This window comes from Cupressus sempervirens, chromosome 2 (assembly GCF_028749045.1).
Source record: "Cupressus sempervirens isolate cs-2001-9-10 chromosome 2, ASM2874904v1, whole genome shotgun sequence".
NCBI lineage: Eukaryota > Viridiplantae > Streptophyta > Pinopsida > Cupressales > Cupressaceae > Cupressus > Cupressus sempervirens.
This window is the reverse complement of record NC_143119.1, coordinates 598783092-598805414: the sequence shown is the minus strand read 5'-3', so window position 1 is coordinate 598805414 and position 22323 is coordinate 598783092. Positions and strand designations below refer to the sequence as shown.

The 22323-nt window shown below is 32.8% G+C and overlaps 1 pseudogene; it reads right to left on the bottom strand.

Moving 5' to 3' along the window:
• Positions 1-2983: 2983 nt before the first annotated feature.
• Positions 2984-21747, bottom strand: LOC149574820 (protein CTR9 homolog; annotated as a pseudogene).
• Positions 21748-22323: the final 576 nt, after the last annotated feature.

Here is a 22323-nt window from a genome sequence, read left to right as displayed (position 1 = left end):
CCCCTTTCAACACATTCCATGACAATGTATATCTCTAAGACCTGTAGGACCCCTAGGGATCAATTGGGAATGTGTCAAAAGGGGTCACTAGGGGCCCTAGGGACATATGTTGTCATGAAGTGCATCGAAATGATGCATTTTATGACAATATTATATTTAATAATTATATAATATTTTATATTTTACTATAATAATAATATATTATTAGATTATATAACAATATTAATCATATATGTTACTAGATTATAGATTTAATAATAATAATAACCATATATATTATATTATATAATAATTTAGTCATATAATATTACTATATATATATTTAATAATAATAATAATAATATACCATATATATTACTATATTATATTTAGTTATAATGATAATTATTATATTTATAACTATATTATATTTATTAATAATAATCATATTGTACATGGTAAAAGAACGCATATTCATGAAACTTTAATGCAGAAAGCAAATGGACTAATGATAAACTATGCTAGACCAAAAACATCACCAACAACAACCTCTACAAATGTCTCGTGTCTCCCTCACTAAAACCACTAAAATAGCTCTCAGACTAGCCTTTTAGTTACAGTTCTAGAATGGGATATTGCTAAAGATGCAAATCTATGATGTAAAATGCAAGATCTATGACTATAATGTAGATTATGTGTGAAATGTAACTCCTATAAATGCTCTTGAAATGATCATGCCATGAGCTAAATATGCAATAAATGAAGCTAAATGATACAAAATGATGCTAAATGACATAAAATGATACTAACAATGCTATGAAATCACTATAATGGCAATGCTAAAACAATGAGTCTAAATATGCCTATGGTGTAGATGCATAAAAACTTGGGTCCTTTGTCTCTTAGATTTCCCTCCTATTTATAGGATTTCAAAAGGGGTTGTAATAACCAAGATTTTCACTTTTGATTGGGGGTGAAAGTGAAACTTAAAATATCTCATAAAAGGCTAGGAGGAAGAGTCCAACAGACTTGGTTTTGGGGATAATATGAGGATTTTTTAAATGGTAAAAGGGATATTTTTATCTTGTGAGGATAAAGTGATTTAATTGATTTACTAAATGATATATTTTCAACACTTTTTCTTTTTCTTTCTCCCTTTTTGCATTTTATTTTATGAATTTGAATTGTTTTCTTCCTCTTTTAAAGTTGATTTAGGTCTTATCAATTTAAAAGGTGATTAATGACCTAATGTGATTTTTTATTTTGAAAGTCCATTATGTTTTCTCTAATTTTCTCTTTAATTTGGTCCTGATTGATCAAAATTGCATGATTTAAGTTTTTTCCAAATTTTGGGTGTCTACAAATGCCCCTCTTTGAGCTAATATGCTTCAAAGACTATCTTGATTTTCTAATTTTAGGTCAAATTCTAATGATTGGATGCTTTTTTGATGATATTCTATCATTTTGTCATTGTCATGGTCTCTGTCTGTTGATGGCTTGATATCTGATTGTCGATGATTTGATGTTTGATCATTGATGATTTTTTGATTGTCGTTGAATTGAATATTGTATTGCGATGTTGATTTGGTGTTGTAATGATTTTTCTTAGATATCCTAGTTTTGATGTTTGAAAATTTTGGGGTGGATCATTTTAATGTTTTAGAAAAATTTAATGCCTGAGCTTGGATGTCCCAATTTGATATACTACCCCCTCAAAAATAAAATTGGACAAAAGTAAGAAAATGCAAAAGTGGAGTATGTTCCAATATTATTTTTGACATGGTGGGGGATTGGTGGGAAGGTTTTATACAATATCCAAGTCAGCTTTCGTGATAAAAAAGTTGCCAAAAAGGGGGTAAATAATTTGAAATGTTGATATAAATGCCACTTGGGGGGGTTAAATAGGTCAAAAATACCTTTTACCCTTGTCATTTTCACTTTTGACTTTTGCATTTCGTGATTTGGAGCTATGATCTAGGGAAGATGGTGGTGCCATTACACGAGCATAGATTCAAGAAGGGTCATCAGTATGAGTGTCCAATAGACTACAGTGCCCTAGTATGTCGTCAAGATCCTATTTTTTTTAGGATTTAGCATTTTTTACCTGTGTTTGGTGAGTTTTTGTGTGGATTTGTAGGGTAGATGTGTTAATGTCAGAGATTTAGCGCATTTGAGGTATCTTGTAGCACATTTGAATTTCTGTAGTGCATATGTGTAGTGTTTTAGCACATGTGCAGGGAGTTTTAGCACTTTTGGAAACCCTAGGTTTGCAATAGATTAGCACATTTAGTAGGTAATAATGCATTTGAGAAATATAATAGTGCATATAGACGAAATAGTTCATTCAAAGAATATAATAGCGCTAATGAACAAAGTTCTAGCACACTTGAAATAATAGCGCATCTTTGCCATATAATAGCACTTTTGAGCATTTTTGGAGCGCATGAAAAGAAATAGCACACTTGAAAAATATTTTAGCACATTTGGAGAATCTTGTAGCACATTTATAAAGAATAGTGCATCCACATAATGTAATAGCGCTTAGTAATTGGCATAGCCTATGTGATGTATACAATGGTGCTTTTGCATGATGAGTAGGGTAGGTAGATTCAGTGACTCATTTGATGAGGTATATATGATTGGTGGAGCGTAAGATAACGCCAAAAATTAGAGTCTTTTTTGGTCAACCGGGGATGGGCATAACAAGAAAACATTAGAAATTAGGTAGTCATGCAGTGATGTGCATAGGATTGATCTAATGATAGATAGGTGATGTCCCAACTCAAGACACAGAGTAGGGACACTAGTGCATTTCACCCTAAATCGCGACCAAAAATTGCGACCAAGTTTGTTAAATGGGTTGGTTGGTCACGTTATAAAGAAATTTTTTTTTTTTAATAACATGCCCGTGTTGGTCGCAATTGTGACAATTTAATTTTGTCAGAATTGCGACACACATGGCAGCATAAAACAAAAAAAAAAGGGCAAAAATGTAATTCACATTTCATTTGGTGAAGCTACGAGTCTGGTCTCCATCAATATTGGCACGAGGGAAGTTGTGAGTCTGGTCTCCATCAACATTGGCACGAGGGAAGCAAAAAAGTTCGGTCTCCATCAACATTGGTGCGAGGGAAGCAAAAAAGTCCGGTCTCCATCGAAAAGGGCACAAGGGCACGTCTGCTACAGATCATTGACGGGTGCATTTGATTGTAGAACATTGTAATAAAACTTTGTTGCGACTTATTGCTATGATTGTAGACTTCCATTTGTGCTTTCTTGAATGTCATCACCCTTTTATTTTAGCTCTTGTTCTTGCCACCTCCTTCATGCTCCGATCACATGGTATTTTAAAGTTTTTTTTGGGGTTTTTTTTCCACTTTTTATGATATGCAGTGTATCATCTCATTAGATTCTTCACTCATACTATGTGACTTTCCACGAACTGCCTATTTGGATTATGTTCATGATCTCAACTATTAGGGGAAACTCTACACACTCTGTCTTCTCTTGACTGTGTAGGGTTCTAGAATTTTGAACGCTTTTGATCTCCTTAGGGCTTGAAGAGCCTTATCTTTATCAGGTCTTCTTCCTTTGAAATGGATGTCGTCTGAATTGACACTGATTTTCTTATCAAATGCAATTGGCTACTTTGCATAATTCACACTAATAGAAATAGCAACACCAACTACTTGTTACTCTGCAAGGAAAAAGTGAGCATCTTCTGCACCCCTTTCACAACTTTCATGCAATCTTTTGTGTCTATTACAAAGTGCACTCCACATTTAATGATTCGTCTTGATAGAAGTCCTCTCCTTGGAAAATAACAAGCTTTTTCATTCTTGAATAGGGCTTGACTACTATTCTATTTATCTTAGGAATGCCATGTAAAACTCTCTGCCATATACTGACATATTCAGGCTGTATTGTGTTTTTTAATGGACACTTTTAATGGATTTCTACCAAGCCACTACTTTAAGAATATGCTCTCTTTCATCAAGATTACTTTCTAGGATAGTTACTAAACTTTTTATGTCAATACTTCAGTTAGAAATATGCTTTCTTGTTCAGCAACACAAAATCTGCCTTGTCTTCATAATTTTGTAAAGTTCTATGATGCTCATCTTTCAAAATCAACCTTGACATTTTTAAAAATTCATTGAAACATAGTGCATATTCCTTGTTTCTTGTATCATATTTCATTATTCCACAAAGTTTTTCTCATGATCAAATCATACAATTACATAGCCTGATAGTTCCTTAAATCAAATTAGCATACATATAGAAAAAATGCATGGAGATGGCAGGTTGTGAAAGAAATCATATAGGGCTGCAACGTGGGTGGCCTGTATTAATCCTTGAAACCTTCCATGTGTATGAGGGCTTGGCACTACTGACAGTTGGCTAAACACACAGAGCGCATTCTTTAATTCAGACACTGCTTGATGAACCTTATCAGCAATACGTTTTCGCTTTTGAAGTGTTGAAGTTGAAAACTTATGCATGGCAACACCAACATCAAAGTGTAACATGTAATTTGAGGGTGCCAAATGTACTGCTCTTAACAATGTTCTTTTACAATCTTGCCACTGTTCTGCTTCATAATGTGATCGAGCTAAATATAATAAAAATTAGGTGTCAGTGCCAAAATAGAATTTCCTCAAACAATTTTTATACATTTTCACTGCAAGCCCAAACTATCCTTGTGCAAAGTAAACATGTGCTAGATTTACCCACACATCAGGCATCTGAACAAAGATGTTTCCTGCTACAGCTTCTTGAACCTGTGTGAAAATTTCCTTTGCAATATCAAAATGACCCCTTTCAGCTAGCACAATGCTTGCCCCATTTGCAGCATAGACATTTCTAGTTCTTTGAGCCAACACTTTACAATACAGTTCCCTAGCCTTATCAAGATGTATTCACTCCACATCTGGATCCTTCTTCTCATTGCGTGAAGCTGCAAAATAATTCTTGTTTCCAAGAGAAATGTCAGCATAAGCATCCTTACCATCTGATACATTTTGTGCAGTTTTAATTGTTTCTTTTGCTTTAAGCCAATCATCTGTTTTCAGTTCTAGGTTGCCAAGCATGGTAATTGCATTTATTGAGGTTTTATCCACCTTAAGTGCCTCCCCAATAAATTCTAGGCTTATTTGGATCTCATTTCGAGCCTAGGCCATAGCTACAAGTCGTAGATATGCATCCACATAATTAGGAAACTTGAACAATATTAGCCTGTACAAAATATTTTCTTTTTCAGTGTCATGTAGCTGTTCAAATAGCCTGGCAAGATTAAATAGTATGGTATATGAAATATTTTACATATTCAACAATGGATGATCTATATTCCAAGAGATCTTTTGTAGTCAAAATAGAAGTTTGAAAATCGTCGAAAATCTATTATAAGTTTATGTTGAAAATGGTTCTAATATTTTAAATTGAATTCACCAAATAAAGTTATTTGAGAAGATGTTTTGTAGTCAATATAGAAGTTTGAAACATAAAAAATGTTTTTTTTTTTTAATTTGTTTCACAGAAAGATTTTGAAGTCAACAAAAGGAAAATCAAGTGATGAAATTTTTTTCCTCTTATGTTCAATGATATAGTTCTATTATCTTTTTTTTTTTTATTGAATATATATCTTAAAATTATTTTAAATAAATCTTAGGTTCAAATTTATTCAATATTTGATTTATTTTTCAAAAATAAGAAATTGTAACCCACTTGAAGATTTTTATGACATATGACTTCTAAATGATCCATGAGAATTTAACTTATATCTTGAAAATATTCCAGATTGATTTGATTTACATTATTACATATATACATATATGTTTATAGAGATATTTAGTTTATTTAAATATGTTGTTGCTTCTGATCTATCTACTGTATAGGTAAAATACTAAAGGTTCACCACACAAAGAGTCTTTTTGATGAAATGATGTATTCACCAAATAAGAAGTATTACCAATGTAGGATGGAATGAATTATTTATTATATCATCCCCAAAATACCTCAATAGGAGACAAGAGGTAGTTGAATCATGAGCTTTCCATTGAGTTCAAAGATATTTTTAGAAAAAAAATATGTATTTTTGGAGAATGGTTAACACTATAAAAGACAAGTTATCTAAATAGATTATTTAATTTTTTGTTAGAAAATATCAACTAGGATAAGATTATAAATCAAGGATAACAACATGATTTGGTATCCTATTTCCAAGATAAAATAGGCTACAAAGAAAGAAAAGTGGTTCACTCATAATATTCTAAAATGCTAATTTGGGTATAAATTGTGTCTTGTTGTCTTTATGGGCTTCATTTGGCTGGTCATTAGCTGAAAAACTAGGAATATATAAAGATCAATTAAATAGGGATAATCATTTATAGTTTTTGTATGAACACATTTAGACTATTTTAAATTAAATATATTGATTTTCCTTTGCATTGAGTTGCTATAATAATTTAGTTTGCTTCAAATCCATATAGTAGATTAAATAAAATGTCTCATTATTTCTATATTCACCACTACTTATAGGTGAAAAAAGAACATTCAAGCATTCAAGGACTATTGTGATATTTTGTATGCAAGCTCACAATGTCCAATAGACTTTCAAACAACCAGAATGCTTCATCCCATGTATGAAAGTTTTCATTTATAAAATAGTTATTATGTGGTATATGAAATATTTTATATAGTCAACAATGAACGATCTATCGTTCTCTTGTAACATTTAGCAAATAGTTTGAATACTTGACTTTCTATAATATTTTGTTACTTGTATGCACATTTTTGGGGAGCCAAATGACAAAGATGAGCTTGAAATATTTGAATACATTCCTTTTCATATGAGTGATTATGAACATATGTCAAGATAGATTGAAATATACATATATATTTTTATCGCACACTTATGTAGTGCACACATTTAGATATGTGTAGTTACTTTTAAACATGTTAATCTAGTGTAACTTATAAAATGTCTAATATAAGTCTAGGTTGAAAAAGGTTATAATTTTTTAATGGAATTTGTCAAATAAAGTTATTTCAGCAGATGTTTTTTAGTCAACATAGAAGTTTGAAACATAGAAAATGTTAGTTATTATTTTATTTGCTTCATAGAAAGATCATGAAGTCAACAAAAGGAAAATTAGGTGATAAAATTTTGTTCCTAGGTAGGGCCACAATAATGGTTCCCACTTTCCATAATGAAGAAATCAGATGGAAAGTGGGGAAGCTAAATTTTAGGGGCTTCAAATGAAGCCAAATCTTTGAATGAAGGTCCCAAGGGGCTTCACTCGAAGCCTCCATGCCGATATTGGTGTGGGGAATTTGAATGAATCTTAGGGCTTCATTCGAATATGACATGCAAACCTCATTCATACTCCTAATAACCGATCAAAAAAGCTTTTAAATACAACATTTTTTCTTTTTTGTCCCATGGTTTCATGTATGAGTTGGTGGACTAGGGTGCTAAGAGGGAAGTCAGTAACATCATACCTTGCATCAGCATCTCCGTCTATGATGCAGGAGCACCTATTCATTGGATTTCTCATGGATAAATTCATATTTTAAATTATATTTAAATAGTATTTAAAAAGAAACTCAATTTAAATAGTGTTGTCACTTTATCCCATGGCAACTCAAGTGAAACACCTTCTTCTTCTAGTCGATGGAAGAATTCCATATCCTTTAAACACACAAGAAAAACTTTAGAATTGATACTGGGGCTTTTATTGATGAATTCAACCCAAACGCCATTTCCTAATGCCTCCATGAAAGTTTGTTGAGCCAACTCTAGTTCATCATGCTCAAAATGAAGAACCCCAATGTTGTTTAACAATTCAATGGGTACATCTTCTCTGCTCTTCTTCAAAAGAGACTTTTCTATGTTAAGAGAATCTAAGGCTGCACTAGGGTTTGATGATATCAATAACTCACCCATATTAATAAAGGAATGAGCATCACGTGGATCTATGCGAGTTGCCTTTCTTAGAATTTCCAAAGACTTCTCTCGTTGCCCTTGTTGAGCATATATATGGCCTATAGCTTTCAAGCTTTCACAGTTCTCGGGGTGAACCTCCATAACCTTTTCAAAATTTTAGAGAGAACTCTTAAGATCTCCCAATTTCATTTAACCTATCCCAACCCAAAGTATGGCAACACAAAATCCTGTGGCTTCTAGCTTTCCTTGACTGATGCCATGTAGTAGCAGCCAGCAATTTCATAATCACCTTTGCTATGATAAGATCATGAAAGATTATAATATGAATGAGATTTCATGAGAGGGTGGTTTGTCGAAACAAGAGCTATCTTAGTCAACTGTTCATTTGGATCTCCACATTGCTAATCACTTGGATCAATGCTTTTCTCTTTCTTCACAAAATAGGTTTGGTCCCAGAGTTCAGAAAGTCAAGAAAGTGAACCATTTAGGTTAGTGTCTCCCCTCCCAAATGATTTCCTCAAAATCAATATAGATGGGTTTTCAAGGAGTAATCCACGTCCAACATGAATGGGTGGTACTAGTAGTGGAACTTTAAGCCCTGTTTAGTTTTTCTTTTCTACTTCCTTAAGTACTCATTCTAAAAATTAGATGGAAGCTTGGGCTATTCTCTATACTCTTGAGAAAGCTTGTGTATCAGTCTGGAAAATGATTTTTGCAAGATGGACTATGATACTTGTCACCCTTCTGAATAGTGGAAATTTTCTAGATTGCTCTTGGAGGCTAGCCCTAGTGGCTATGCTGATGTACAATTTAATATGTTTGAGAATGAATATGAACCTTTTTGTTAATATGATTCTAGATGTTAAGTAGTTAGCTATAGATGCACCCTTATGTGTGATCTTTTTTCTTAAATCAATATAAAAAGGTGTGGCCCCTCAGGCCACAATTTATGTGGAAATGAAAAAATGTAAAATAAACATAGATATGAGATAAGAAAAATAATAAACAATGGAATAATAACAAAAGAAATAGCCATTGCTAAAGTCTACCCGTCTCATACTTTGTCACTTGCATAAGCTCAAAAGAAGAGATGCTATAAGCCCTAGAAAAGACATAGCTGTTGAACCTAGGAATTCTCATAAAACTTTTCAATGTGGAAATCGTTTCTCATCATGCATCTGAAAAATAAGTCTCGTCGTAGATTTTTCTTAAAATCACAGTCAATGAATTTAAGGCTATAAGAACAAACATGCCTACCAAATATGACACTTTGGGTTTCAACGTTGAAACTAAAAAGCATCAACCTACATTGGACAAAACAATTTAAACAAATTGAAATGGAGTACCCAAATCGGGAATTGCTAAATGTCCTAATCAACTAGTTTTTACGCTCTGCAGTAACGACCTAGTATTTATACCAATTATGCTAATTTTTGTGGAATATGTATCATAAATATTGCCTCAAATCCTTAGCCTACCCTATGGGCCCAAAACCTATCCAGTTTGCAAGTACTAACTAGAATTCAAAATTGATATCTTGATGTATTTGATAGATCATTGTCAATTGTCTGATTTCTCTTTATTATTGTTTCTTGAAGGATTGATGGGTGGATGCTTAACCAATTTATGTCTTAATTATAAATATTTAAAATGATTGGATGCTAGAATGGTTGATACTCGAATAGTTGATATTTGCCTGTATAAGTGACTGATTGTTTTCTTGCTGGTCTGATTGTTTGGTTATTTTGATATTTGATTCCCAATTGATGATAGGTGGACAATTGAATGGTTTACTTTGATGGATTCAAGATTGATGATTTAACAAATGTTGATAGTGATGATTGAATGAATGTTGATCTGATATATTGGTGTGTAATGATTTCATAAATTGATTCTTGAATGGATTTTTGATTTTGTATCTAGTTGAATGAAATGACATTTGATGGTGAATTTCTATTGATCTTCCCTTTATATTTTATTTATAAAAGAATTGCCACCCTTCAAAAGGAATTGAGTCGCCACCCTTCATTGCTGCCTCATGAAATAATAATTTATTTCCAAATGATTGTTTGCTTCCTTCATGTTCTCTTCTCATAGAATGGTCTCTCCTTTATATCTTAATCCTTCAATACTCATAACTCTTTATTGCATTCATTTTGATCATTCACTAAACTTAATTAAATTATAATTATATTACATGTTATTTTAATTTTTTATATTTTTACTTTTTTTTTTTTTTATTGAATGTCATGTAAAAAAGGGGACATTATAGTGAGATGCATTACAATATAGAAAAATAACAAGAACATTATTGAAACAAACTGATACAACATTCAGATTATAAAATTAGACTGCTGCAACAACACAAATTAACCTAACAGAAAGCATAGAATACCATTCCCACAATGACTGAACATTTACCCACTAAACTACACCTCTTCTAAATAATGTAAGATGTTGATAACACGTTGATACTGCCATCACACATGTCAAATTAGACTAATACACACTAAAAGCCACCCCAATCAATTATAGCTAACATCTGGATGTACACTTGTAATTGATGTCAATCAGAATACTAAAGGTCTGGAATAGGGCATAGTGGCTACTGATACAGCAGGTACAAACTTGTAGAAAGCTCACCAAATTCACCAAAGTCTACATAACTAAGACTTAGCATCAAAGGTTCTCCCTAGGCACCTCAAAACCACCAAATATTGGCCCCAAAATAGGAGCCCTTCATCTTCAAGCTCTCACATACTTGCTCCAATTGGTACAATACCCCATAAAGGTCATCTATTCACTTTCAACTTGGATAGCCTACAATATGGTCTTTGTATACAATTCATTTTTTGTCATTTCATTATATGGTTTGAACAAGTGTGGAAAAAAATCAGATTTTTATTATGAATTTTCTGTTCACCAATCTATGTTAAACTAATTAGCAAGGTCACTTTCCTAATACTTTATGAATTGGATGCTATTCGCAAGGTTAGTTTCCTAATACTCACTATAGTACTTTCTATTCAATTGAGATAAACACAGCTCATTAGTTTGTTTGTATTCTCTTTGGATTTTGTTAAAGAAGATAGCTAAATGCTATATGATGAACTAAAAGTTCTGTGGTGTCAACAGGCTTGTGCATCTCTTGAGCCAAATTACCAGCCCCAGTGACATTTGTTGTTGTTCTAAAGCAACACCATACTAGACTATTTGCAAATAACCATGCAAATAGGCATTCTATAGATAGACTTGGGAACATCATGCCAAGTCTTTAGTACATAATAAAGCAACTAAATTTCATAAATTATTTTTTTGATAGTTGATGTGTTTAAATATTTCCCATCAAAAATTACTTAGTACATCTCATCTTATTTCTACATAGGAGCTTGCAGTTCTGAAGAATCTGATAGCGAAGAATTTGAAGAAGATATTGTAGCAAAGGTATATTTGGTGTTCTTTTTTAAGTGAAAATGTGATTGGAAATTTTGTATATTATCATATTTCACTTGTAGAAAGGTCAAATTGTAAATAGAGGTGAAGTTGTATGGATTTAAGTTTCTTCTTCATTATTTATAATGCTCTCGATTCCTCCTTTGTAGCTGTAAAAATACTTTTTTATTTTCACCTTCCCAGATACCCTTTACCAGGTTCTTCAAGATTCCAAAATATCTTGGGCTAACCCCACTCTAGCATGTCCTAACTCCTACTTGGTTTAGAGACCTAACTCATTTTTATCTGTGTCTCCCTCTTACTACTCCATCTGTAGGTTGCAAACAAATCATCCTTCTTCCACCAATGAGTCATTCCATTCAAGAAAGACCATGTCTGACGATATCAACGCACAAAAAAATAGGGAGACAATTACTAGACTGTGGTCTAACTTAAAAAGAAAAGATGATGGAAAATGTTATTGTCCTTGCAAAATTTGTAAGGGCTTAAAGACTCGAAGATATCTAATCACAACATCTAAGGAACATTGTAGGCAACATGGTCACATTGAAGGGCGAAACGAGTATCGCCCATTGGTATATATTTTAATAGTTTATAAATTACATAAGACATGATTTGATGATGACATCATGGTCATGGTTAATATAAGGTCATCATTTTCATATAGGTCAACATCCTTGAGTTTCATGTTATGGACCATGACAATTCGAAGAATGCGAATTTCCAAACGAGGGAACATGGAGGTGTGAATATTGAAGTAGAAGGTAATGATACCATGGAAGAAGATCAGGATGATGAAGATCACGATGATCAAAATGATCAGGATGATCAAGATGATAATGATGATGATGATGATGGTGATGATGATGCAGAGTTTGATTTACATTTACTTGAGAAGGCACACCAGTCCCTATATGAAGGCTCCAAAACAACTCTTCTTGCTGCTGTATTGCTATTGGTGAACTTGAAGGTTATGAATGGTTTATCCAATGTAGCAATGACACGTATGTAAGGTATGCCATCTTCTTTCATTATTTTACTCATAGTTCCCTTACAATTAACATTGGGTTCGTGTAGCAATTAATATTCTTTAAATTAAGAAATTATATTTTTGGTTGTAGGTTGATAGGTGAGTGTTTGTTACCACCATCAAACATTCTACCTCGCTCATACCGAGAATTATCTGCCATCATGAAAGATATTGGAATGGAGTATCAAACAATAGATGCATGTCCAAACGATCATATTATATATCATAAATAGCATGAATTTGCAACAATTCCCTACTTGCCATATCAGTAGATATCAATCAGATCGATTAACAAAAAAGGTGCCTCGCAAGGTTCTTCGGCATATTCCCATTATTCCATGTCTGCAACGATTATTCAAGTGCAATAGCTTGGCACAATTTATGGATATCCATGCATGCAATAGAAGTCAAGATGACATTATGCAAATGTCTGCAGATGGTTCGGCATTTAAGGAAATAGAGGAAAAATGGCCACACTTTAAAGAAGAACCTCATAATCTCAAGCTTTCATTGGCAGCAGACAATGTCAATCCTTATGGAGAGATGAGATCTACTTACTCAGTGTGGCCTATTTTTGTTATCAACAATAACATACCTCCTTGGTTGTCCATAAAGAGAGAGCACATAATGTTGACACTGATTGTTCCAAGTATTTTTTGATTTAATGGTCATCTAAATTAATTTATTATTACTAATCCATCAAATGGTCAAAATAATTATGTAACGTTTTTGCTCATTCAACTAGGTAAGTACCAAGTCAAAGATATCAACATATATATTGAACCCCTTATCGATGAGTTGGTGGTGTTATGGAATGGGGCTACTATGTATGACATTTGTAGACCAATAGGACAAAGAAAATTTCAATTTCATGCAATGCTTGTATGGACAATACACGATGCCCTTGGGCTAACACATTTTTGTGGTATGTTCTCTTCTTGACACCTCTTTTTTGGTATGTCAAAGTTAACACATTTAATCCAATTATACACGATCTTGTAGGTCTTCAGACAAAGGGTAAATTTGCATGTCCAGTTTGTGGTCCAAAGACGAGATCTCATCATTCAAAAAGTTTAAGAAAGTAGGTGTTTGATGAGAATAGACACTTTTTGCACAAAAATCATAAGTACTGAATTATCGAAAAACATCTTTTCAATGGTCTACAAGAGACTACGTCAAAGCCACAGAGAATGACACCTCGCCTATGGAAGTTGGCATACAATAAAACAAATTGTCAAGGTAATTTCATTCCATTTGATGCTTTTTGTTTCAAATTTATATTTTGATATTGTGTTTTGTTTACTGATGATGTGATTGATGGTTTTGAAGGTCGTCAAGACATCAATGTCCAACTTCCAAAAGGACTAAAAATTTATCCTACACAATTTACTAGGTTGCCATACTATGAGCAACTCTTAATTATGCATTTGTTTGATCCTATGCATATTGGAAAGAATGTAGCAGAGACATTATGGAAAATCTTGGATGGAAGGCGTGACAAAGATCAAATTGTCAAAACTTGTAGTGACATTGAAGAATCCAACCATGCAATGAAAAATGGTATTCAACCAAATAATAATGAAGACCAGATTGATACAAGTGCCCTTAGTTGGTTATTGTCAGAGCAGCAAAGCAATGCTATAAAAGAAGTCATAAAAAAATACGATTTCCCATAGGATTTGCTGCGAACATAAACAATGTCATATGAAATAAAAGTGAATTTGGGCCAGGGTTGAAAACACACGATTGGCATACATTTATTAAGGTAATTCATGTTATTTTGTATTCACTATATATTTATATACTACATATAGTTTCAATTGCATTCTTTTATAAAATATTGACAAGATCATTTTACAAATATTACAGTACATTCTACCTCTATCTCTCCTACAGCACTTTGCCAACAATGTCAAATAGGTTATATATGATCTTGGAAAATACATGAGGTGGTTGTCATCTAAAGAAATCAATAAAGAAGATATAAGATATTGGAAGAGAAAAATTCCTCTTTTGATGTGTGAAATGCAAAAGTGTCTACCTCCAAGTTTTTTCAATGCACAAGAACACTACCTCATACATCAAGTTGAGGAGATTGAATTGTGTGGACCTGTACCAACCAGGTCAATGTGGATGGTTGAGAGGCACTTGAAATTTTTGAAAGGCTTGGTTCAATAGAGAGTACATCCCGAGGGTTCTATGGTGGAGGGATATATGGTATACCAGACCATGGTGTACATTACTGAATATCTTCCTAAGTTTGCAGCAAACATCCATGTAGATCGTATTTGGGATCCTAACTCAATTAACAAATTCGAAGGGGAGTACTTGATGGGAAAAGGTAGATTGAGGAAAGTGAGAGGTAAATCTAAGATGTTATTGTAGTTAATTAATTCATATAAATCTTCAATATAATTTATTTTTAATTGGTGTATTTTTTTGAAACAGGTGGTCGAGAGTGGGATGCAATACATTTGTATATTGTGAACAATCTTGATTGGATGACGAAATGGATTGAACGATGTCAACAAAATGGTTGCTCATTAACATGGGAAGGTGTTGCTTCATTGGTTACAAAAGCTCATCATAATGGAGATTCCAATGTTATGCCGATGGTAGTTGATCTAGTAAAGGGTTTAAGAGGTGGAGAGGTACGTAGAAATTTATTAATGATCATAACTTGACGTATATTTCATATCAACTCACGATGCAAATAATTTACACACACTTCAAAAATTGCAGGTCAAGCACCACAAAGCTATGTACTATCATGGCCATAAATTCCACATAAAAAGGTTGGATGACACAAAGAAAACTTGTGATTCTGGGATAACTGCAGTTTTCAAGGTCACCAGTATATCATATAGAAACGACATACATCCTCAACAATATCAAAATAAATACTATGGAATCTTGGATGATATAATTGAGTGTGAATTTAACACATTCAAAGTATTTCTATTCATTTTCAAATGGTATAGGTTATGACTAAATCAAAATGATCCAGATAGAATGGTTATTCAACATGATAATGGATTTACAATGATTAATACAAGGTCGTTTGAGCCTGTTGGAGATGAGCCCTATGTTCTTCCAAGCCAATGTGAGAAAGTGTTTTACTCAAAGGTTCCAAATAAATAGGGTTGGTCATTTTTTGTTAGACATGATCCAAGAGGAAGGCCGATAAAGTATAATGTTATGGAAGAAGAAGATATTGAAGATGATGAAGAAGTAGATGATGAAGATCAAGATGATGGTGATGACGATGATGGTGATGGTGATGATGATGATGATGATGGTGATGATGATGGTGATGGTGATGGTGATGATGGCAATGATGATGGTGATGATGGTGATGATGATGGCGATGATGATGGCAATGATGATGGTGATGATGGTGATGATGATGATGAAGAAGAAGAAGAAGATAATCAATGACTACAAACGTCATCACCCCTTCTGTTGATGATTTTGCATTCCATATATAAGGTAAATTTGTTCATGTTTACGATGTTGCATATTGTTCATGCCATCTTTTAAGTTATTTGTAGCATACACGTATCATGTAATTTTTAGCGAACTTAAGATAAATGATTAACATATGCAAGAAATTTGATTACATATTTATTGTGTTCATTTCTAATGATTACAACATATGTTATTTATAGTTACCAATGTTTATGTTGTGTCTGATTATGACCCTTTTTGCAAATAGTCAATTGACTATAGGTACATCGTCACCCCTTCTGTTGACGATCTTGCATTCCATATATAAGGGAAATTTGTTCATGTTTGCGATGTCGATGTTGCCTATTGTTCATGTTGTCTTCTAAGTTATTTGTAGCAAATGTGTATCATGTAATTTTTAGCTAACTTAAGGTAAATGATTAACATATTCAGGAAATTTGATTACATATTTATTGTGTTCATTTCTAATGATTACAACATATGTTATTTATAATTACCAATGTTTATATTATGTCTTATTGTCACCCTTTTTGCAAACAGTCAATTCGTTTGGTGTGGATTGTGCACAGTGACATGGATCAGCAGGTATAAGTCAATAAATAGACATAAATTTCTTATATTCTTCTTGTTTATCATTGAGCATGTATGTTATAAATAGACATATTATATAATCATATAATGTATATATAGACAAAGAAGGTTTGTATAGAAATATAATTGTATAATCACTTTCAACTTACTACATTTTATATATGTCACTTTCACTTTCCATTTGATGGATTGCAGGACCCACCAAATAGGTACTTGTCAGATCTATCTACATCGAATGAGGGAAATGAGGAAATGGTAGATGAAAGATCTACATGTAGTACGACTAAAAGAGGGAGATCAACTAGAGGTCAAAAGAATAGAAAAAAATTTGATAAACGCATGCAATTTTACCTTGGTAATGGGGGGTCATGTTCTTATGATGATGAGACCAAAGGCGACATCAAGGTACCCTTTTGGTACTCACACATTGAGAAAGAATGGATACCCAATAAGCTACCTCCAATTAACACAAATTTTTGTGTTAATGAGAGGATATATTGCATTGCTCCATCCTCATTACATGGTTTGGGCCTATTTTCCATGGATGGGATAAAGGTATGTTACAAAAAAGTTGTCAAATTGTTCAAGTATGTCGGTCCATGTTACAATTACAATGATTAGATGCAGATTGTTCGATATAAAAAAAGTATGCGTAGGTATGGGGTATCAACTAATTATATACAACGAAAAGAAAATGATCAAAGTAAAAGATTTTCTATGTACAGTGATGGGAGACCACAAGTAATAGGTAATATTGCAGGTTTTATAAATAGTACGCAACCTTCTTCAACTAGTAAGCAACCCAATTGCATATTTGAGGTGCGTGAGGGGAATGAAGTTTTTGTTTGTGCAATAAAATCAATAAGTGCAGGGGAAGAACTGCTAATTGATTACCATTTAAATCGCATAGATACAAACAAAGTTACTATCATAAGGGCTGTAAGTACTATTTACCATTTTGTTAATAAGTTTTTTTTTGTTGTCTATTGCTTTCAGTTAGCTAAATTTTTTATGTTTAATCTTTGTGACAGGACGATATGGATCCGACAGATGATAGAGGTCACTAGGATGCTACTCCCACCCCTTCTTCAGTGAGGGTAAACCTTTTTGAAATTGTACAAATTAGATAGTTGAAAAATGTTATATTATTACATTATTTTATTTATGGTTTTTGAGTTTTTATGATAGTTTTACTAATATTCCTCTCACAATTTGATGTTCAGGATAAGGGTAAAGCAGCAGCAGTAAGCACTAAGCCACTAGCTATGCATTCTGATGAGGATATTGCTGATACTCCCAATTTCATAAAAATATTGAAGAAAAAAATTAGAAAAATTAATATAAAAGCAATGAAAATTTTGGATGAGGCAAATATGGAACCTGGGGAGATGATGAAGAAGCTATCAAATTTGAAAGCGCAAGCTTAGCGTTATGAAGTAAGCTCTAATGAATATTTAGTTATAACAAAAGTTCAATAAAGATTTATATTTTATAATCTTTTATGTTGTGAAGTAAAATATGTAATATGTGCAAAAATACTTTATTGATGCAATTTTTTTAAAGAGTTGTAAGAAACTTTAACTACTAAATTCTTTTTATACAGGAATTTTTGGCAATTGATCCACAACCTAGTCAAGGACAATGCGGTGAGGCTGGTAGTAGCAGAGCTCCGGTTGCCACTGGTAAAATAATATTTTAGTTGACAAGTTAGAAGGAATTTTTTATTTCAAACATTCAAAACTTCTTAACTCTTACTTTTATTATTTCAGAATGTCTTTGCTAACAATGTATTGTTCAAGTCATCTAGTGCAAGAGACTCCTACGAGGTTGATGGATGCCCGTACGAGATTGCCGACTGCAATGTCAGCAACAAGGGGACATCTAGCTATTAAATCCTTATTTTTCTATATTTGGTTTTGTGTTAATTATGAGTTGATAATATGTACTTTAATCTTGGGATGCATCACATAGTGTATTATTTCTTTTGTGGTAGGAGATGCACCATCTGGTACGCCACCAAATGCGGATCATAGTGCATCTATTGGTGATAATTCACCATCATTTCTTGGAGCTACCCGTGTTTCTAGCACGTGATCTATGGAGACATCATTGTTGATTGACGATAATGAATTAATGCCTTTGAAATGTCCTAAGATTTCGGGTACTTTAAATAATTATTTTTTATATTGTAATAAGGCTTTTCTTACAAGATTTAACCATGATAGCAAGTGGTGAATGCAAGGGCTTTTGATGTGGAGTGATGCCTCATGACCTTCTTTAGTGTGTTGTATTGTGCAAGTTGTTTAATTATTCTGGAATTCCTTTTTATTAGGGGTTTGGTAAGATCATCTAAATTATCAATGACCTTTTGTCTATACCAATAATTCTCTAGTTTAGTAATTTGGTACATTACAATTTCATGCTTTTAGTAGAAGATACTTACCAATTTTTCTACAGAGAACCAAAAGTGGGAGTCTTCTTTCATATGATTCATTTTAATGGTTTTTACTATTAATTATCCCATGACATTTTTTGCAGGAAATGATACATTTTATAGGAGACTTTATGACCTCACACTGCGAAGATTCAGGCCCACCATTTGTACTAGGTTGTTGTACATCATAATTGAACTAATTTTATCCCACTATTTTTTTTCATATCATTAATTGGTGCAACATTTTTCCTTTCATTCGGGTCTTTTCTTATACTAGCTATATCTAACAATTTTGTGTTTTTTCTTAAATGGTGGAACTACCAATCTCAAAAATTAAAAGATGAGCTCATCAAAGATATAGAGTATGAGTTTGGTAGTAATATTTTTGATCATAAGAAATTGTTACAAAAAGCTGCCAGACATCTTAAGGTTGTGAGGGACACATATAGAAAGAGCCTCGTCCTAAACCTGAAGTACAAGTTTCCTCCCTTTGTTTCAGTGAGGGACTAGAATGAGTTCATTTTGGATGCAAAGGAGAAAGGGCAATGTCCAAAAGAAAGTACACCAGCAAATCCAAAAAGGTATGCAATAGTATTAACTACTAGTACATTAATGAGAAAATTTAGGGTTCAACTTCAGTATCAACAATTTCAACTAGCTCAATTTAATCTATCTATTGATGAAAGGTATGTAATTCATATGCTGACACAATTGCTTATAAATCTCAATCTCAATCTCAATCTAGGCATAAATCCTACATAAGATATATTGACAAAATGAAGCCCTTTATTCATATTTAGTGACAAAATTTAGAGCCTATGTCTCCTATGGGTTCTTTTCTCAAATTTTATCTTCGCTGAACTCAAACTCAAATTCAACTAAGAAATTCCTACTCAAAGTTGTGACAACTAAATCTTGTGATATGATGTACCATGTTAGATTTTGAGTCATAAAAATAGGAAACTCCTTGACCACTATACTTGTTCACTTTCCCTTTCTTTTACAATAATTGCTCACTATCTTGAGTTTCCTATCCCCTATTTTCTTTTGGGTCATGTGTGCATCAAATCTGCACTTAATCTACATGTAAATCTTGATGAAATCCATCATTGAAGATATCAAATCCCATATTCTGTAGTATTTTGTTAACTATGATAATAGTATATAATGTTGTCGTTAGTGATTGTTATTTTATATTGTCATCAATTCCATTTTGTGCTTTGTTGCATATCAAAAAAGAAGTGCATATACACTATACATCAAATTTAAGTGTGAAGCATCACAAAATCTAATCTCTATCTTTAGATAACAATGTAGTCTGAGAATCCTAAAGAATTTAAAGCTGAGTGTTTCCACCATATCTAAAATCCATTCTTCTTTTTTAGTATTTTCCATTGCTACTGAAGCTTTCATCACATGGATTATGTGTCTATACCCAACCAATAGATTATCCTTTTTAGGGAATCCTTGCTTTTTCTCCTGTGGAAACTCTAAAGATGGAAACTCATTAAGAGATTTTTCCTAATATCACCCTGCTTCATATCTTTCTCTTCCATTCCTTAGCTCCTTGCAAGCTCACAAAAGGCATATCAACTTTCATAACATGTTAATTATTTGTGTGTAGACTAATTCAAACACATATATCAATGAAGTAAAGAGACAAAGTACCAAGCCTAACACATCTACCTTGGGGGAGCACTCTTAAAATACAACATAATGTACAAAAAAATTCACAGTGTGTACAAATGACTTTTCATGTGATTTGAACCTTCACCTGCACCTCTTGTTCCTTCACATTCTCATCCTTTTGAATTCAATATTTCTCGCTTTGCTATTTTATCAAAATCCCTAAAATAGGAGTTATTTCTCCAACATACTACCACGCATAATCCTCAATTTTGCTATTTAAATTTTGTTATTGTAAATATGAAAGGTATGTAATTCATATGCTGACATAATTGCTTATAAATCTCAATCTCAATCTGGGCATAAATCCTACATAAGATATATTGACAAATGAAGATATATTGGAAAATGAAGCTTCTAATATGTTCTCTCTATGACCAAAGGCACTCACCCTTATAAAACCTTCACCTGTGGGTCCAAACCCACTTCTTGGAGTTGTAACTATATGTGCTTTCTCAAGGATCTCAGTAAAAATATCCCATGAATTTTGACCAGGAAATCGAACCATACATATGGTGCATTTTTTCCTCCAAAGACATCAAACTCAAGTGAAGTAAATGTTTCCACAATGATTCTATAGTCTCTTTATAAAATTCAACAACTCCATGCATGGCCTGCAACAAAATTGAGCATCTCACATTAATAATCATCATATGAAAGATTTTAGCACTAATGCAAGTTAAAGTGAACGATCATTATTTTAGTCTCAAATAAACTTCCCTATAGCTTTGCAGATCTCTATGACCAAAACCATGCTTTCTTATAATAAGAAATCTCAATCCAACAGAGGAAAGGTCAAAGAAAATTTGACAACAGCTACCTTATCAATGACTCTTTTTTGACATATTGTTTTTTCTTTTCATATCAGCAAGAACAAGTATGATTCATACGAATTAGGTAAGTTAATTAATCATTGATAAAGAATAGATAAGGTAAATTATCAATGAGTGCTTTATTTGCCTTTTGCTACCTTATCAATGTCTCTTATCAAAAAACATAACTTGAAAATGATAAAATATGACACAAAAAAAACCCAAATATTACATATCTGTCAAAACAACCATTTTGAAGAGCACTTCTGACCTTTAACCCTTCTGGAGAAAGGCAAGCTAATCCACCAACTTGTGCAATATTAGATGCACCATTGAAAAAAGTACACATGATACGATTGAAATCATTTACAACAGCGAATCCATCAGAGAATCAAAGCTCATCAGGAACAACTATCCATCCAAGACGGACACTTGTAAAGCCAACATATTTGGAGAATGATGCAATCTCAATTGCAATCTACATCACAATATACAACATTAGTAACCAAATGAGAATACCTTCAAAAGTATAAAAAATAAATGCATTAAAACTTAGACAATTTCAATAAATGGCGATGCAAAGCAGAACATGTCTAGACTCTAGTATGATAAATAGCATGAACTCCATGGATAAATAGCATGATTACACATGTCATATTTTTGGTGGAACATGCTACTTTATGCTAAAACCTTCATACCAATATATAATAATCCACTATTTAGTACTGATCTTTATATCTATATTATCTAACATATTTTAAACTTTTCATAGGTTGCAGGACACATCAACGGCAAGAAAGGTGAGGCTAGAAAAGGTTGGGCAACACAGACTTGGCTCTGGGGGATATTCGAAAATCAAAGCACGCGTTGTAAGTAGCAATAAATGAATTGCAAAGAAAAATTATTTATAAAATGCAAATAATTT